Genomic DNA, 17,363 nt, shown 5'->3' with positions numbered 1-17,363 from the left:
CTCGGCCTCCCAAAGTGCTGGGATTACAGGCTTGAGCCTCCGCGCCCGGCCAGATTCCTATGTATTTTATATTTCTGTAGCTATTGTAAGTAGAATTGCTTTCTTTTGTTTGTTTTCAGATTGTTCACTGTTAGCGTATATAAGTTCTACCAATTTTTGCATATTGATTTTGTATCCTACAGCTTTACTGAGTTTATCAGTTCTAGAAGTTTTTTGGTGGCATCTTTAGGTTTTTCTAAGTATAAGATCATGTCATCTGTGAACAAGGATAATTTGACTTCTTACTTTCTAATTTGGACCTCTTTTCTATATTTCTTTTAGCTAATTGCTCTGGCCAGGACTTCAAGTATTATGTTGGATAAAAGTGGTGAAAGTGGGACTCTGCCTTGTTCCAAATCTTAGAGGAAAGGCTTTCAATTTTTCCTGATTCAGTATGAGGTTAGTTGTGGGTTTGTCATATATGGCCTTTATTATTTTCAAACATGTGTCTTTAATACCCAGTTTGTTGAGAGTTTTTAACATAAAAATTCTTAACTCTTAACTTTTTAACATAAAAACTTAGCATAAAGGGATGCTGAATTTTATTGAATGCTTTTCAGCATCACTGAAATGATCATATGGTTTTTATTCTTGGTTTTGTCAATGTGACGTAACGTGTTTATTGATTTGAATATGTTAAACATCCTTGCATACCCAGGATAAATCCCAGTTAATCATGGTGAACAATCTTTTTAATGTGTTGTTGAATTTTGTTTGCTAGTATTTTGTTGAGAATTTTTGCATCTATATCCATCAGTGATATTGACCTGTTATGTTCTTTTTCGTTGTATTGTCTGGTTTTGGTATCAGGGTAATTCTGGCCTCAGAGAATGAGTTTGGAAGTATCCTCCTGTTTAATCTTTTGGTGAGTTTGAGTAGAATTGGTATTAGTTCTTCTTTAAATGTTTGGTAGAATTCAGCAGTAAAGCCATCAGGTCCTGGGTTTTTCTCTAATGCGAGACTTTTTATCACATCTTCAATCTTGTTACTTGTTCTCGGTCTGTTGAGGTTTTCTATTTCTTCATGGTTCAATCTTAGTATATTGTATGTGTCCAGGAATTTTCCATTTCTTCTAGGTTTTCCAATGTGTTGGCGTATAGTTATTTATAATAGCCTCTAATGATTCTTTGTAATTCTGTGGTCTCAGTTGTTATGACTTCTTTTTTGTTTCTGATTTTATTTATTTAAGACTTCTCTCTCTTTTAGTCTAGCTAAAAGTTTGTTGATTTCATTTACCTTTTCAAAGAATCAACTTTTCATTTCATTGATATCCTGTATTTTTTTAACTTAGATGTTTCTTTGCTAATTATCCGTCTGGATAATCGGCCCATTACTAAGAGTAGGGTGTTAAAATCCCCTACCATTATTCTATTGCAATCCATCTCTTCCTTTAGATCTATTAATGTTTGCTTTATATACGTGGAAGCTAGAGTTAATTTGGTGCATATATATTTATAATTATTATATTATCTTACTTAATTGATCCCTTTATCATCATATGGTGACCTTCCTAATCTCTTTTCACAGTCTCTGATTTGTAGTCTATTCAATCTAATATAACTGTAGATATTCCTGCCCTTTTTTGGTTAGCATGTAGTAGCTTTTTTGGTTAGCATAAAACATCTTTTCCCATTTCTTTGCTTTCGGTCTATGTGTGTTTTTATATGTGAGGTGAGTTTCTTGTAGGTAGCATATAGTTAGGAATTATTTCTTTATCCATTCAGCCACACTATGTCTTTTAATTGGAGAATTGAGTACATTGACATTCCATGTTATTATTGATTAAATGTGGACTTATTGCTGCCATTTTGTTGCTTGTTTCCCGGTTGTTTTGTAACTCTGCATCCTTTCTTCCTTTCCTATAGTCTTCCTTTGTGGCTAAGTGATCTTCTTTGGCATTATGTTTTAATTCTTTTTTTATTTTTAGTGCATCTATTATAGGTTTTTGCATTCTGGTTACCATGAGGCTTACAAAAAAATCGTATATATAAAACAAATTATTTTGAAGAGATGACAACTGCTGTGCACAGTGGTTTTTGCCTGTAATCGCAATACTTCAGAAGTCTGAGGTGGGAGGATTGCTTAAGTCCAGGAGTTTGAGACCAGTCTGGGCAACATAATAAGACCCTGTCTCTACAAAAAATGTTTTTTTAAAAAACTAGCCAGGCATGGTGGTGTGTGCCTGTAATCCAGCTACTTGGGAGGTTGAAGTAGGAGGATCACTTGAGCCCTGGAATTTAAAGCTGCAGTGAGTCATGATCACACCACTGCACTGCAGCCTGGGTGCCACAATAAGACCCTATTGAGAGAGAGAGAGAGAGAGAAAGAGAGAGAGAGAGAGAGAGAGAACACAGAGAAGAATAGAAACAAAGAAAACATTTTTTAAAAAACTCTACAAATTAACTCCATTCTCTCAACATTTTGACTTTATGTTGTCTCAATTTACATATAATGCCTATCTCTTAATAGGTTTCTATAGCTGTTGTTTTTTTTGATAGATTTGTCTTTTGGGCTTTATACTAGGGTTAAGAGTGCATTGCACACCACAATTAGAGTATTAGAGTATTCTGGGTTTGTATGTGTACTTAATTTTACAAGTGAATTTTATACATCAAAATGTTTTCATTCTGTTCATTAGTGTTTTTCTTCTTTCAAATTGAAGAACTCTCATTAGCATTTCTTGGAAGATGGATCTGATGGTGGTGAATTCTGTTTTTGTTTGTCTGAGGATGACTTTATCTCTCCTTCATACTTGAAGGGCAGCTTTGCTGGGTACAGTATTATTAGCTGACAGTAATTTTTTTTCTTTCAGCACTTTGAAAATGTTATACCATTCCCTCCTGGCCTGTATGGTTCCTTTTGAGAAATCTGTTGCCAGACAAATTGGAGTTTCTTTATATGTTATTTGCTTCTTTTATGTTGTTATTTTTTGGATCCTCTCTTTGTCCTTGACCTTTGAGAGTTTGATTACACATTGGAGTAGTTTTATTTAGGTCTTGCTCTGTCACCCAGGCTGCAGTGCAGGGGCATGATCATAGCTCACTCTATCTTTGACTTTGCAGGCTTAAGCAATCCTCCTACCTTAGCCTTCTGAGTAACTGGAATCACAGGTATGTGTCACCACATTCAGCTAATTTTTTAAATATTTTGTAGAGACGAGTCTCACTATGTTGCCTAGGCTGGTCTCAAATTCCTGGGTTCAAGTGATCCTCCCACTTTGGTCTCCCAAAGTGCTGAGATTATAGGGGTGAGCCACTGTACCTGGCCTATTTTGAACTTTTGATCAGAAATTTCACATATTGCCATCTCATTAGGGTCAGTTTCTTGTTTCTTGCTTTGTACATCTAGAGAAATCATGGGTCCCTGTTGGCTGTTGTTTCTTGTTGATGTATGTCTATATCTTTGCATTGAAGGCTTAGTTATTTGTTTCAGTCTTATCTGGCTTGTTTGGTTGTTTATTGGATATGTTTCCTCAGAGATTCTTTGTAGTTTACCCATTGATTTTCTTTCTTGTTTTCTCTGCTAGGTTTCTGCCTCCTTCTTTGCACTAGATGGTACCTTAAGCCCAGGTTTGCCTCAGTTCTAATAAACAAGTAGTGTCATGCGTCTCAAATAGGGGAGGTCTCAAAAGGGATGACTCAGTGGTGTGGGACTGCTGTCTATAGGCTCATGCCCAGGGGACCTGTGGATGAACCTCCTACAGCATGGTGCTGGTGAACAGCCCCTGTGATTTGGTGTCTCCTTTGACCAAGTTACAGGGTTAAGTTTCCAGGGCTGGGGTTGGTAGTCTAGCCTCCCTCTTTTGTCTCTGGCTATCCTCAGGAATCTTTCTCCTTTCAGGCACTCCTGATACCTCCCATGGTTGAAACAGGAATGGGTCATCTGCCAGTGAACCCAAGAGGATAAGGAAGTTGGCTTACCACCTTGATCTTATTTTTTCCAGTATTTTTCCAACTGTGAGTTGGGGAAAATTTTCTATGCACTAGGTGCTGGATGGATTGTGGGGAGGGACATTGTGGATATGAAAATCCAATTTCCTTACTGTCTGCTCAGAGTTTGTTCACTTCTCTGCGGCTAAGGGAACCACATATATTCTCCTGATATTTGAGTTCTGGAATATTGCTGGTGATAATGTCAATGCTGTCTATTTGTTTCTAGTTTTCTGTGGGAGGAGGTAAAGCCAGCTTGCTTCTATACCACGATTTTGGAACCAGAAGTACTCCAAATCTCTATATTTTCTGAGTTATTTCTTTGGTGGTTGCTCTAGGGCTTCCAAAGAGTCTAAATGTATCAGAATCTACTTAGAGTTCTTCTAATTTAATTTCAGTGAACTATAGAAATGTTGCTTCTAGAAAACTCTGTGCCCTCTTTTCCTTTTTGTGCTACTATTGTTACATATATTACATCAGAATATGTCATAAACCTACCAATACACTGTTATAATTATTACTTTATATATGGACACTTCTGTATAGAGAACAAGTAAATTTTTTTAGCTTATTATATTTGCCTTTTTATTTATCATTTCTGGTTCTCTTTATTGGTTCCTGTGGGTTTGAGTTACCATCTGGGATCATTTCCTTACTCCAGTACCTGCCCACCTCCTTTGTGCTGTTATTGCCAAACAGATCACATGTATAGGCCTAACAATACCTATATGTTAATGTCATACATATGTATACATGTATATACATATGTATGCATATATACATTCTGTTTCATACAATTGCTTTTAAAATCAGGTAAGAGAAGAAAGCAGAAAATATGCATTTGTTTATTTATTAATATTTGCATAACTACCTTTAACAGGGCTCTTTTTTTAATGTGGGTTCAAATTTTCATCTGGGTTTACTTGCTTTTAGCCTGACTGATTTCCTTTAATATTTCTTGTAAGGTGAACCTGACAGCAGTAAATTCTCTCAAGTTTTGTTTATCTGGGAATGGTTGTATTTCACCTTCATTTTTGAAAGATGCATTTGCTGAATATAAGATTCATGGTTAATATTTTTCTTTGAGTACTTTAAATATGTCATACTACTAAGCAGTCAACTGTTCATCTTATTGGGGTTCCTTTGTATGTAATTTTTTCTTCTTGCTGTCAAGATTTTATCTTTGGTTTTGGCTTTCAGCATTTTTACTATGTGTCTAGGTGTGGCTGTCTTTGTATTCATCCTAATCAGATTTTGCTGAGCTTCCTGGATATGCAGATTAATGTTTTTCAGCAACTGGAAGTTTTCAGCTATTATATTATCTCTTTTCTTTCTTTCTTTCTTTTTTTTTTTTTTTTTTTTTTTTTTGAGACAGAGTCTTGCTTTGTCACCCAGGCTGGAGTGTAGTAATGTGATCTTGGCTCATTGCAACCTCTGCCTCCCGGGGTCAAGTGATTCTCCTGCCTCAGCCTCCTGAGTAGCTGGGATTACAGCTACCGCTACCACACCTGGCTAATTCTTGTGTGTGTGTGTGTGTGTGTGTGTATGTGTGTTTTTTTTTAGTAGAGACAGGGTTTCACCGTGTTGGCCAGGCTGGTCTCGATCTCCTGACCTCATGTGATCCGTCTGCCTTGGCCTCCCAAAGTGCTGGGATTACAGACATAAGCCACCACACATGGCCTCAACCATTATTTCATCTAATATTATTTCTGTTCATTTCTTCTCTCCACCCAGTATTTCTGTTATATGTGTATTTGTGTGTCTAAAGGTGTCCCACATTACTCTGAGGCTCTGCTCATTTTTTTCAGTCTGTTTTTACTCTGTTCTTCAGATTGTATGGTCTCTATTGATCTATTTTTAAGTTCACTGTGTATTTCTTTTGCTAGTTAAAATCTACTGTTGAGCCCCTCTAATGAATTTTTCATTTTATTTATTACACTTCTACATCACAGAACTTTTGTTTTTTTATAGTTCCTATCTCTATTAATATTCTCCATTTGATGAAACATGATCTTCCTAGCTTTCTTAACTTCTTTAAGCATGCCTTCCTTTAGTTTTCCAAACATATTCCTAATGCATACTTTGAAGACTTTGTCTGTAAAGTATAGCATCTGGAGTTTCTCACAGGCAGTTTCTGTTGCCTACATTTTTCCTGTGTATGGGTCCATGTTCCTGGTTTTTTGTTTTGTTTTGTTTTGTTTTGCATGTCTTATAATATTTTGTTGGAAATGAAAACATTTCTGGTAATATAGCAACCTTGGAGACTGATTGCCCTTCTCCCTCTCTGAAGCCTAATTTTGTTTGCTTATGTGTTTTATGACTTGGCTAGACTATCTTAGTGAAGTCCATTTCACTCACAGAATGAAGTCTTTGGTGTTGCTCATCAAAAGGCACAGCCTGGGACATGCACACAGTTATCTTGGGATGAGGATGGTTTTAGCACACTCTCTTTGTCTCTTTTCTGATCTCTCTGTTAAGCTGTCTGTTTCATTTGATATTACTCTCCATCCTTTAAACCAACTGATTGCTTTATGTCTTTTTTGACAATGCCCGGAAACATTGATTTCTGAGCAGCCTAATCCAATTAAATTTGGAGAGGGCTAGATTTTGAGCTCAGTCTTTAAGGTTTCTTCTGTACCCAGGGGAAGTCTTCTTAGCTATCCTTTCCCAGATTCTCCCCGGTGACATAGATGGCCTATGGTTTAGCTTGTTCCTCTTAATTAAGAGCAACTATTGATTTTGAGAGCATCCTTAGGCTTAAACTTCTCCAGTCTCTTTCAAATAATGTCAGGTCCTTTGTGGAGAGAGTTTTTTCTATGTGCTGCCTCTCCCCTGGCACAGTCTCTGAGCCTTGAATGGGCCTATGACCTCTGTCTTCATTGCTTTCCTATTTTGGTGTAAACACTGCCTTCAGCTGAGGCAACGGTGGTTAGGGTGCCAGTATCCTTGGCCTGATGTGCTAGGGTAGAACTTCTGTCCTATTGGTAGAGGAAGGAAGCTCCGTATCTCTCAGCCACATTCACCAGGAATTCTTCAACTTGGAATTGAAGGGGATTAGAAATGCAGGTGGTCTGCCCTTCTCAGTAAGGCATGGAATGACTTGGTTGGGAGGAAGAGGGAGAGGGAGCACCATATTTTGATCACACTCACTCAGAGTGGAGCTTCTGTGAAGCTGAATAGAGAGGAAGCGGGAAGGGGAGGGAATGGGTCATGGCTCAATGCCACAGATTCTTGCTATTCTTACTGAGTTTTAATATGTTTTCTTGAATAAATATTTCTTCATTTGCTGTATGCTGCAGGACAATTTCCAGAGACTTTCAATGACTTCTTAAAGAAATGTTTTTTTAAAAAGTAGCTGTTGACAGTCTTCCTTTTCTGGTGATGGGGTTTTGTGATGTTGCCAGGCTGGAGTAAAGTGGCTATTCACAGGTACAATCATAGTGCACTACAGGCCTGAATTCCTGGGCTCAGATGATCCTCCTGCCTCAGCCTCCCAAGTAGCTGGGAATTCAGGCGTGTGCCACCATACATGGTCTAGTTTTGCTTTTTCCACTGGAAGTGAGTCTGCAAAGATTCGTATTCTAACATCCCACTATCGCTTCTCAGTAAACTGACAAATTGTTTTCCTAAGTGTTTGTACCCTGTTACATTCCCACAGTTCTAGTTTCTCCTCATTCTTACCAACATTTCATATGGTCAGCCTCTTTCCTTTTAGCCATCCTAATAGACATGTAATCTGACAAGGAATTAATAACCAGAATATATAAAGAGCTCAAACAACTCAAGAGGAAAACATACAATAATCTGATTTAAAATGGGCAAAAGATCTCAATAGACATTTCTCAAAAGAAGACACAAATGGAAAACAGGTATATGAAAAGGTGCTCAACATTGTTGATCATCAGAGAAATGCAAATCAAATGCAATGAGATATCATCTCCCCCCACTTAAAATGGCTTTTATCCAAAAAACGTACAATAGCAAATGCTGGTAAGAATGTGGAGAAAAGGGAACCCCCACACACTGTTGGTGGGAATGTAAATTAATACAATCACTATGGAGAACAGTTAAATAGAGCTACCATATGATCCAGCAATCCCACTGCTAAGTATAGACCCAAAAGAGAAGAAACCAGTTTATCAAAGAGATATCTGTACTCCCATGTTTATTGCAGCAATGTTCACAATAGCCAAGATTTGAAAGCAACCTATGTGTCCATCAAGAGATGAATGGATAAAGAAAATGTGGTACATATACACAATGGAGTCTATTCAGCTGATAGATATGTAGTAGTAGTATCTCATTGTGTGTGTGTGTGTTTGTTTTGTTTGTTTGTTTTTTGAGACAGAGTCTCTCTCTGTCGCTGGGCTGGAGCACAGTGGCACAATCTCGGCTCACTGCAACCTCTGCCTCCCAGGTTCAAGTGATTCTCCTGCCTCAGCCTCCTGAGTAACTGGGAGTACAGGCACATGCCACCACACCCGGCTAATTTTTGTATTTTTGGTAGAGACGGGGTTTCACCATGTTGGCCAAGACGGTCTCGATCTCTTGACCTTGTGATCCACCCGCCTCGGGCTCCCAAAATGTTAGGATTACAGGCATGAACCACCATGCCCGACCTTCGTTGTGTTTTTGATTTACATCTCTTGATGATTTCGATGTTGGGCACCTTTTCATGTGCCTATTTGCTATCCATATATATTCATGGGTGAACGGCCTGTTCAAAGCTCTTGCCTATTTTTAAATTCGAATTTTTCTTATTTTTTAGTTTTGAGAGATGCTTTGCAAAGTTTTTTCCCCCCCAATCAGTGGCTTATGTTTTCATTCTATTAACAGTGTCTATTGCACTGCAAAGGTTTTTAATTTTGATGAAGTTGAATTTAGCAATGTGTTATTTTATGTATGGTGCTCTTGCTGTCGTAGCTGGTAAGTCTTTGCCTAGTCCAAGGTCACAAGGTTTTCTGCCATGTTTTCTTCTAGACATTTTATAATTTGGAGGTTTACATTTCAGTATATTTTATATGAGGACTAAATTTGGGGTATAAATTTTGGGTTGAATTTTGGGTTGAATTACTTGATCCAATTTTTCCAGCGCCATTTTTTGAAAGACTGTCCTTTCTCCACGGAATTGCCTTTATCTGTAGTCAAAATTCAGCTAAATACATTTGTGAGAATTTGTTTCTGGATGTTTTCTGTTCCACTGATGTATTTTCTATCTTTGTGCCAGTGACACAGTTTCTGATTACTGTGGACTTTATGATGAGTTTTGTAATCAGATAGTGTTTGTCCCCCAATTTTTTCTTTTTTAGAAAAAAGTTTGATTTGGTGTCTTTCTTATATTTTCCATGTCTTTACTTAAACTTTTGAACATACAGAATACAATTACAATAACTGTTTTTGTATTCTTTGCTAATTCTAGCATTTGTGTCCCTTCTAGGTCAGTTTTGACTGATCAACTTTTCTCCTCATGACAGGTTGTATATTCCTGCTTTTTTCATGCCTGGTAATTTTTTATTGGGTGATAGTCATTGTGAATTTTACTTTGTTGGATGCTGAATGATTTTTTATTCCTGCAAAGATGAAGCTTTGCTCTGAAACACAGTAAAGTTACTTGGAAGCAGTGTGACAATTGGGGTCTTGCTTTTAAGCATTCTTAGGTGGAGACAGGGCAGTGTTCAGTCTGTAGCATATTATTCCCTACTAATGAGGCAAGACTTTCCTGCATAGTCTGCGTAATGCCCTGTTCATTGGCATTTTCCAATCTGCCTGGTGGGTACAGGCACTATTCCTGGTCCTGTGTGAGTACTGGATATTGTTATTGCTAATCCTTTCAGGTGATTCTTTTTCCATCCTTCAGTAGTTTCTTCATGTGCATGTGCTGATCCAGACTCTATTAAATACTTCAGAGAGACTCTCCGCAGTTCTCTGGAGTTCTCTATCTGTGCAGCTTTCTACTCTCTACTACTGTGTCTTACAAACTGTAGCCACCTAGTCTCTGCAGACTCTTAGCTCTGTCTCTCAAGTCAGTGAGACCTCAAGACTCCATGCAGTTCCCTCTTTCTATACCATGGCCTGGAAACTCTCAAGGACAGTGATCTGGAGTAATTGTAGAGTTTGCCTCCTTTATTTCCTGGCTCCTATAGATCACTGTCCTTCAATGCCTGATGTCCTGTGTCTTGAAAAACCATTGTTTCATACATCCTGTTTATTCTTTTGGTTGTTTCAGGGAGAAAGGTAAATCTGTACTATCACTCCATCTTGGCCAGAAGCTGAAGGCTTTTTATATAATTTCATAAGTTTATTTGTATAAAGAATGATTGCCTTGGAGAGGTATGGGGGTGTGGACTGGAAGGCTAGAGTTTGAGGGAGCAGGACCAGACGTAGAGGATTTCATGGTCACTGCTACAGCCCTGTGGCCCAGGGTGGTTGGAGACCTGGCAGGAAGGGCTCTGCATAGGGCTCTGGCTGCCTCCTCCCTGGGGTAGGGCATCTGTGACTCCTCTCAGACCTTTTTGGTGTCCAAACAAGGCTCTGTCCTAGGCATATCCTGTCCCATGTGTCTGTGCCCACTTCCTACCTGCTCACCTGCAGGTGGGCAGGAGCACCTGAGGTCTGGTATATGATATAGCTGTAGCTGGGTATTACCAGCACACCCCAGCAGTCACTGGAGGCTGCCAGCATGATCTTGGTAGCCACCAAGATCAGTGACTCATAATGCCTATTCATATTAGCAGTTCTGGATGCAGGGCCCTTGGCTGTAACCTTGAGATGGGCCAAGAGAGCCCTTGCTCCCCAGATTGCCTGGGACTGTGTGCTGGCTTCCCAAGAAAAAAGTCAGTGCATTCTTTGACCTCAGACATCCATTCTAGGAGTTTGTCCCCAGCTAGCTAGACTTGTCAACAATCACAAGAAAACCTACAATGAGTTTCACCGTGATGGCATAAGAACAAAAGATTGAAAACGATCTGTGTCCTCCAATAGCAGCAGTAAATAATTTACACTCCTTCTGCCCAATGGAACACCATGCTACTGATGGAGACGCAGAGGCAGATCCAAACATCCTGATAGGGACCAGTGACCAGGATGTATTGTGAGGTGGAAAAGACTAGGTGCAGACAGAGTTCAACACATGCTGCATTGTATCAAGCCATGCAAATCCCTGTTTTTCACTTTCATATGAATGGAGTCATACATTACGGAGTCTGCTGTACCTGGCTTCTTCCCCTCAACATGATTTTTCTGAGATTCATCCCTGTTGCTGCATGTGTCAACAGTTGGCTCCTTTTTGTTGCTGGGTGCACTGTGTGGTTGCACTCCACTTTATCCAGTCTCCTGCTGATGGGAATCTAGGTCATTTCCAACATGGGAGAATTCTTAACAAAGTTTCTATGAACATTTTAGACAAGTCTTTGAATGGATAAGTGATTTCATTTCTTCCAGGCCAGTGCTTGGGAATCTATTGCTGAATCATGTGGGAAATATACTTTTAACTTCATGAGAAACTGCCAAACCTTTCCTAGCATGATTTTACTGTTTTACATTCCTATCAGCAATATATGAGGTATGCAATTGCTCTACACCCTCACCTACACTTTGTATTATCAGTTTAGCTTTAGCTAGTCTGGTGGGTGTGTAGTAGTGGTATCTCATGTTGTTTTTAAAGTGAGGAGCACTTTCACGTTTTTGCTGACCATCTGTATATTTTCTTTTTTTAGCCTTTTACCCATTTTTATTGGGTTATTTTTATTGAGTTGTAATGGTTCATTATATTGGATATATTAACAGTTGAGATAGAGAAAGAGATCAATTTTATAGATCTTTTCAAATAACCAACTTTCAATTTAACTGATTTTCTCTATCTTTTGCTCACTTTTTATTTTATTATTTTAGATTCAGGGGGTACATGTGCATGTTTGTTACATGGGTATATTACATACTGGTGGGGGTTGGGCTTCTAGTGTACCCATTACCCAAATAGTGAACCTTGTACATGATAGGTAATTTTTCAACCCTTGTTCCCCCTCTCATCCTCCCCACTTTTGGAACCCTCAGTGTCTAGTATTTCCATCTTTATGTCCATGTGTACCCATTGTTTAGCTCCCAGTTAAAAGTGATAACATGTGGTATTTGATTTTCGTTTTGAGTTGGTTCACTTAGGATAATGGCCTCCAACTCCATCCATGTTGCTACCAAAGGCATGATTCCATTCTTCATTGTGGCTGCATAGAATTCTGTGGGGTGTGTGTGTGTGTGTGTGTGTGTGTGTGTGTGTGTGTGTATAACATTTTCTTGATCCAGTCAACCATTAGTAAAACACTTAAAAGTTGGTTCTATGACTTTGCTATTGTGAATAGTGCTGCAATCAATGAACATATAAGTGCAAGTGTCTTTTTTTACACAATGATTTGCTTTGGGTAGATACCCAGTAGTAGGATTGCTGGGTCAAATGGCAGTTCTATTTTTAGTTCTTTGAGAAATCTTCATACTATTTTCCATAGAGGCTGAACTAATTTACATTTCCACCAGTGGTGTATAAACTTTCCCTTTTCTCTGCATTTACATCAGCATCTGTTTGTGGTTTTTTTTGTTTTTTGTTTTTTTAACTTTTTAATTAATAGCCATTCTGACTGGTGTAAGATGATATTTCATTGCAATTTTAATTTGCATTTCTCTGATAATTAGCGATGAGTATTTTTTCATGTGTTAGTTGGCCTCTTATATTTCTTCTTTTGAGAAATGTCTATTCATGTCCTTTGCCTAGTTTTTAATGAGGCTTTTTTTTTTCTTGTTGAGTTGTTAAAGTCCCTTGTAGATTCTGTATATTAGTACTTTGTTGGAGGCATAATCTGCAAATACTTTCTCCCGTTTTATACATTGTCTGTTTACTCTTTGTTTTAATTAATTAATTAATTTATTTATTTATTTTTTTTTTTGCTGTGCAGTATTTCATTGATTTCTGTTCTTTATTTCCTTCTTTCTATTTTGAATTTGATTTCTTCTTTTTCTGGATTCTTAAGGTGGTTAGATAATTGATTTTAGGCCTTTCTTCTTTGCTAATATAAGCATGTAAAGCTATAAATTTCGTGTTAAGCACAACTTTACCTGCATTCCACAAATTTTGATAAGTTCTGTTTTAATTTCATCAGTTCAGAACATTTTCTAATTTCCCTTGTGATTGCCTCTTTGATCTGTAGGCTATAGAAGTGTGCTACTTTAAAATATTTGAGGGTTTCCTTAGTATCTTATTATTATGGATTTCTAATATAAGTCTGTTAAAGCTAGAAAACATATTCTATATGCTTTAAATTCTTTTACCTCATTGAGACTTGTTTTGGTGAATGTTCCAAGTACACTTGGAAAAAATACATATTTCCAATATAGTTTTCTATAAATGTCAATTTGGTTAACTTTGTTCTTAATGTTGTTCAATTGTTCTATATCTTTACAGAATTATTTTTTAATCAGTTACTTAGAAAGGAAGGTTAACTCTCCAACTATGTTTGTTAATTCGGTCTATTTGTCATTAGTTTTGTCATTTAGTCCTGTCAAAATGCTTCTCTGCATTTTGAGTGTCTGTTACTAGGTGTGTTTGTGTTTAGTGTTACTAGTTCTTTTTATAGAATTAACTCTTAGCATTATAAATTGATTAACTTTCTCCAGTTTCCATGTCTGTTACATTTTCCCACATAGTTACCATTCCTAGCATTCCTCATTTCTTCATACAAGTCTGTTTCCACCTGATGTTATTCCTTTTCAATTCAAAGAAACTTCTTTTAACATTTCTAGTAGGTCAAATCTACCGGTTAAGAATTCTGTCAGCTTTGGTTCATATGAAAATATCTTTATTTTTCCTTTATTTTCAAGGGCTGTTTTTGCCGTCTGTAGAATTCTAAATTGACAAGTTTTTTTTTTCTTTTAGAATTTCAGAGATAACATTCTATTGACTCGCCTTGTTTCTGATACTCAGCAGTGTTTTGGGTTTTTTGTTGTTGTTGTTGTTTTTCAAGTCTTTGGCTACCCCATATTATAATTGTGTCTTTTGCCTGGCTGAAAGTTTTCTCTGTAACTTTGCTTTTTAGCCATCTGAATACGATGAGTCCTGGTATGGTTTTCTTTCTATTTATTCTGCTGGAATTTAATTCAGTTTCTTGCCTCTATTGGGTTTATAGTTTTTATCCAATTTCGAACATCTTCTCCAACATTTGTTCCTGTTCCAGTCTCTTGCGTCTTCTTTTGGGAACTCAGCTGCATGCATGTTAGATTGATTGACATTGTCTCACATATCTCTGAGGCTCTAGATGTTTTTTTTTCTGGTCTTTTCCCCACTGTATGCTTCATTTTGAATAGCTTCTTGCCTTTCTTCAAGTTCAAGCCGGGTCTTTTCTTCTGACATGTCCAAATTTCACTTTGCAAATATGTTATTTATCAGTTCTTGAATTTCCACTTGATCCATTTCTGTAGTTTCAGTTTCTCTGCTGAGATTTCTCATTTGTTCACTCATTGTGTCCATTCCCCTCTTTAAATTCTTGAGCATAGTATAACTGATTAAAGTTTTTGTCTGTCAATCCAACAAATGATTTATTTCTATCTCTTTATGTTGACTTTTTTTCCTCATGATTGTGGGTTCCCTTTTCCCTGTTTTTTTATTTTGTTTTTGCATATCCAGTAATTTTTTGTTGCATTTTAAACATTGTGGATGCTATGATATTGAGAGCCTGGGTGTTGTTTGTCTTTAAAGAGTGTTGACTTGTTTTCTGATAGGCACTTAGTTTACTGAAGAATGATTGGTACGTGTTGTTAGGCTTTTTATGGTGGGCCTAGAGTAGTCCTTCACATTAGCTGGGCAGAATTCCAGTGTCTCCAGGAATTGTCCAACCTCTAGAATCTCCATTTACCTCTCAACCATCTAGCAGAGGTTCTCTGCTAAATCTAGCAGAATCTCACCCTAATGCATTTGCAGCTTAGCATTCTGCTAGAGACTCAGTTCTTCTGTACAGAATTCTACTACTTCTCTGCATAGCTTCCTCCTTCCCAGTACCCTGCCCTGCAAACTCCATCTGCCTCAGAAGTCCCAACCTCCAGTCTTTCCTCTGCCCATGGAACTCGCTTTGTAGGTTTATATCCCTGTGCCACAGTTTGAAAAATGCTCCCAGGCAAAAAGCCAGAGCAAATGCGGAGCTTGCCTGTGTGTTTCCCTTCTCCCAGGCATCACAGCTCTGCTTTGTCTGCTGACCAATGCTTGAAGGCAATTGCTTCATATGTATTTGGTCTAGTTTTATAGCTGCTTATGATGCTTATGGATAGGGTAAATCTGATACTCTGTACTCCAGCATGACCATAACTGGAAGTACAGACTCCATCTTTATTGTTCAAATTTTACATTTAAATTTTTCACCTCATGTATATATTATTTTTGTATTAACTTCTTCAAATGTTGGTGTAAACATCCCCAGTACAGGCAGTGCATGACTCGCCTGTTCAGCTTATGCACTACCGCCTCACAGCCTGCCAACTGCTCTCCCTCTCCCTCTCACCAGGCGTCTGAGAGTTTGAAATGAACTAACCCTTGGTGTGCATACTGGCTCAGCCACTTACTAGTTCTGTGACTTTGGGTAAGCTGACTTAATCTCTCTGATCTCCAGTTTCTTTTAGGCAAAATAAAGAGGATAATCCTTCCCTTATAAGACAGTTTTGAGAATTGGATGAAATTATTCCTCTAGAGTGCCTTCTACAAGTCCATACTATCATGTAAGTACTCAAAAATGTTTTTTTTCTTTCTGTCCTCCCCACTCAGTGCTCCAGTAACGGAACCCTTGGTCCAGAGCCTGGGATGTTGCCTTTTGCCCACTGGAATTCCCACCTTGGAAGAGTAAGCACAGGGGATCATCCAGGCAGCCAGGAGGCCAGCAAAGCCAAGTCCTTCAGAACAGCCTGGGAGCCTCCAGGAAGCTGTTAGGAGTTGTCATGATGGGTGCATTTGGACTCACAGAATCTGCCTTCCAATCTCAGTGCTGCTTCTACTCCTTTGCTATGTTAGGTCTCTCATTCCTGTTAAAACTGTCTTCTTATCACAGAATGGGGAAATGTGTTCCTTGAGGATAAAAATAAGAAGTCATTTATGAACATGCTTGCGAAGGATGATTTTATGTTGTTTTGCCCTTTCAGATCTCTGCCTGTTAGCCCCCATCATGACCCTTGTAAAATGTAAGCCTGCTCATTCCCTGGCCATGCCCCCACCCAGCTCCCCACTACTGACAGGACAAGGTCCAAGCTCCTCACCAAGAGCACAATATTCTCCATAAGCTGGTCCCACTCCATCTCCAGTGACTTTTCCCTCCACTGATCTCATGTGCCTCTGCCCCCACCCTTCCGAAGCTAAACATTTTGTGTGAAAACTTTTGGTTCTTTCCTGCCTTCTCAGGCTTGCACAATATGTTTTACCACACAGAAAAAATTCCCTTCAATGTCCATCTGACAAGCTCCTGTTCATCCTTCAAAACCCTGCTCTGGTATACCGTGCTCCTTTCTGCCCTCTGATAAGCCAGGCAAAGTGAGTCATTCCTCTTCTTTGCCATCCTTGGCCCTTCCTTCTTGTGGTCGTCATGACAATCCTGCTGAAAGGGAACTGTGGGGTTATTATCAATCTTTCCCTCTACTGTGAGCCCATTGAGAACAGGGCCCAATATATTTTCCATTTTCAAATGTTCATTTGGGAACCCTGACCCGGAAGGGCAGGAGAACTGATCAGTGCATAATGGATAGTGGGTAGGTGGATGGGTAGGTGGATGATGGGCGGTTGGATAGATGAGTGGGTGGATGGATGGGTGGATGATGGATGGGTGAATGGATATGTCAGTGTGGGAGTTAATTAATGTTTATTCTATCTGCCTATCTGTCTTCCTCTTTAGAGTCTTAGGTCTTTGAAGACAGGTCCATACCTTGTGTGTTTGTATCAGGACAACCACAGACATTGCCAAGAAATGTATCTGTTCTACTTGCACACCTTCACCACCTGGAAGCTCTTTGAGGACGCGGGTCTGGTCCATCAAATTTCTCTCTGTACTCCTCTCTATATTTCCCCATGTCTGATATAGACCCATCAATGGCTCCCTAGAATAAAATCTCCACTCTTCACTGTGCCCACAGCCCCAGTGACCTTGCCACTTCCATCAGAGCCCTCACACCAGTGACCAGACATACAGTCCAACCTCCTGACCATCCCTCAGATGTGCTAAGGCCAGTTCTGCTTCTGGACTTCTGAACAGACACGTTTGGTAAATCCAAACATTTCAGATGGTGAACAGTCTTGAAAGCAAAATAAGACAGGGTAGGGCAGGAAGGACTTCCAGCAATGTCACCCCAGGCTGGCCCCTTTCTCCCTCTGGAGCAGGAAGC

General features: G+C 38.8%; 1 long non-coding RNA gene across 2 annotated transcripts in view; it reads left to right on the top strand.

Annotated features, from left to right (window-relative positions):
• The window catches only part of LOC140713030 (uncharacterized), a 47,442-nt gene extending 30,323 nt beyond the window's left edge, over positions 1 to 17,119 (top strand). Inside the window, exons 2-4 of one of the 2 annotated variants that reach the window (XR_012094913.1) lie at positions 3,880 to 3,995; positions 15,763 to 16,005; positions 16,885 to 17,119. This is a non-coding gene — a long non-coding RNA (uncharacterized lncRNA). The remainder of the gene's footprint in view (positions 1 to 3,879; positions 3,996 to 15,762; positions 16,006 to 16,884) is intronic. The other variant, XR_012094912.1, reaches the window with a different exon arrangement.
• The last annotated feature ends 244 nt before the right edge of the window (positions 17,120 to 17,363 follow it).

This window comes from Chlorocebus sabaeus, chromosome 12, assembly GCF_047675955.1.
Source record: "Chlorocebus sabaeus isolate Y175 chromosome 12, mChlSab1.0.hap1, whole genome shotgun sequence".
NCBI lineage: Eukaryota > Metazoa > Chordata > Mammalia > Primates > Cercopithecidae > Chlorocebus > Chlorocebus sabaeus.
Note: the sequence above shows the minus strand (reverse complement) of the source record. Positions and strands in the feature narration are given on the sequence as shown.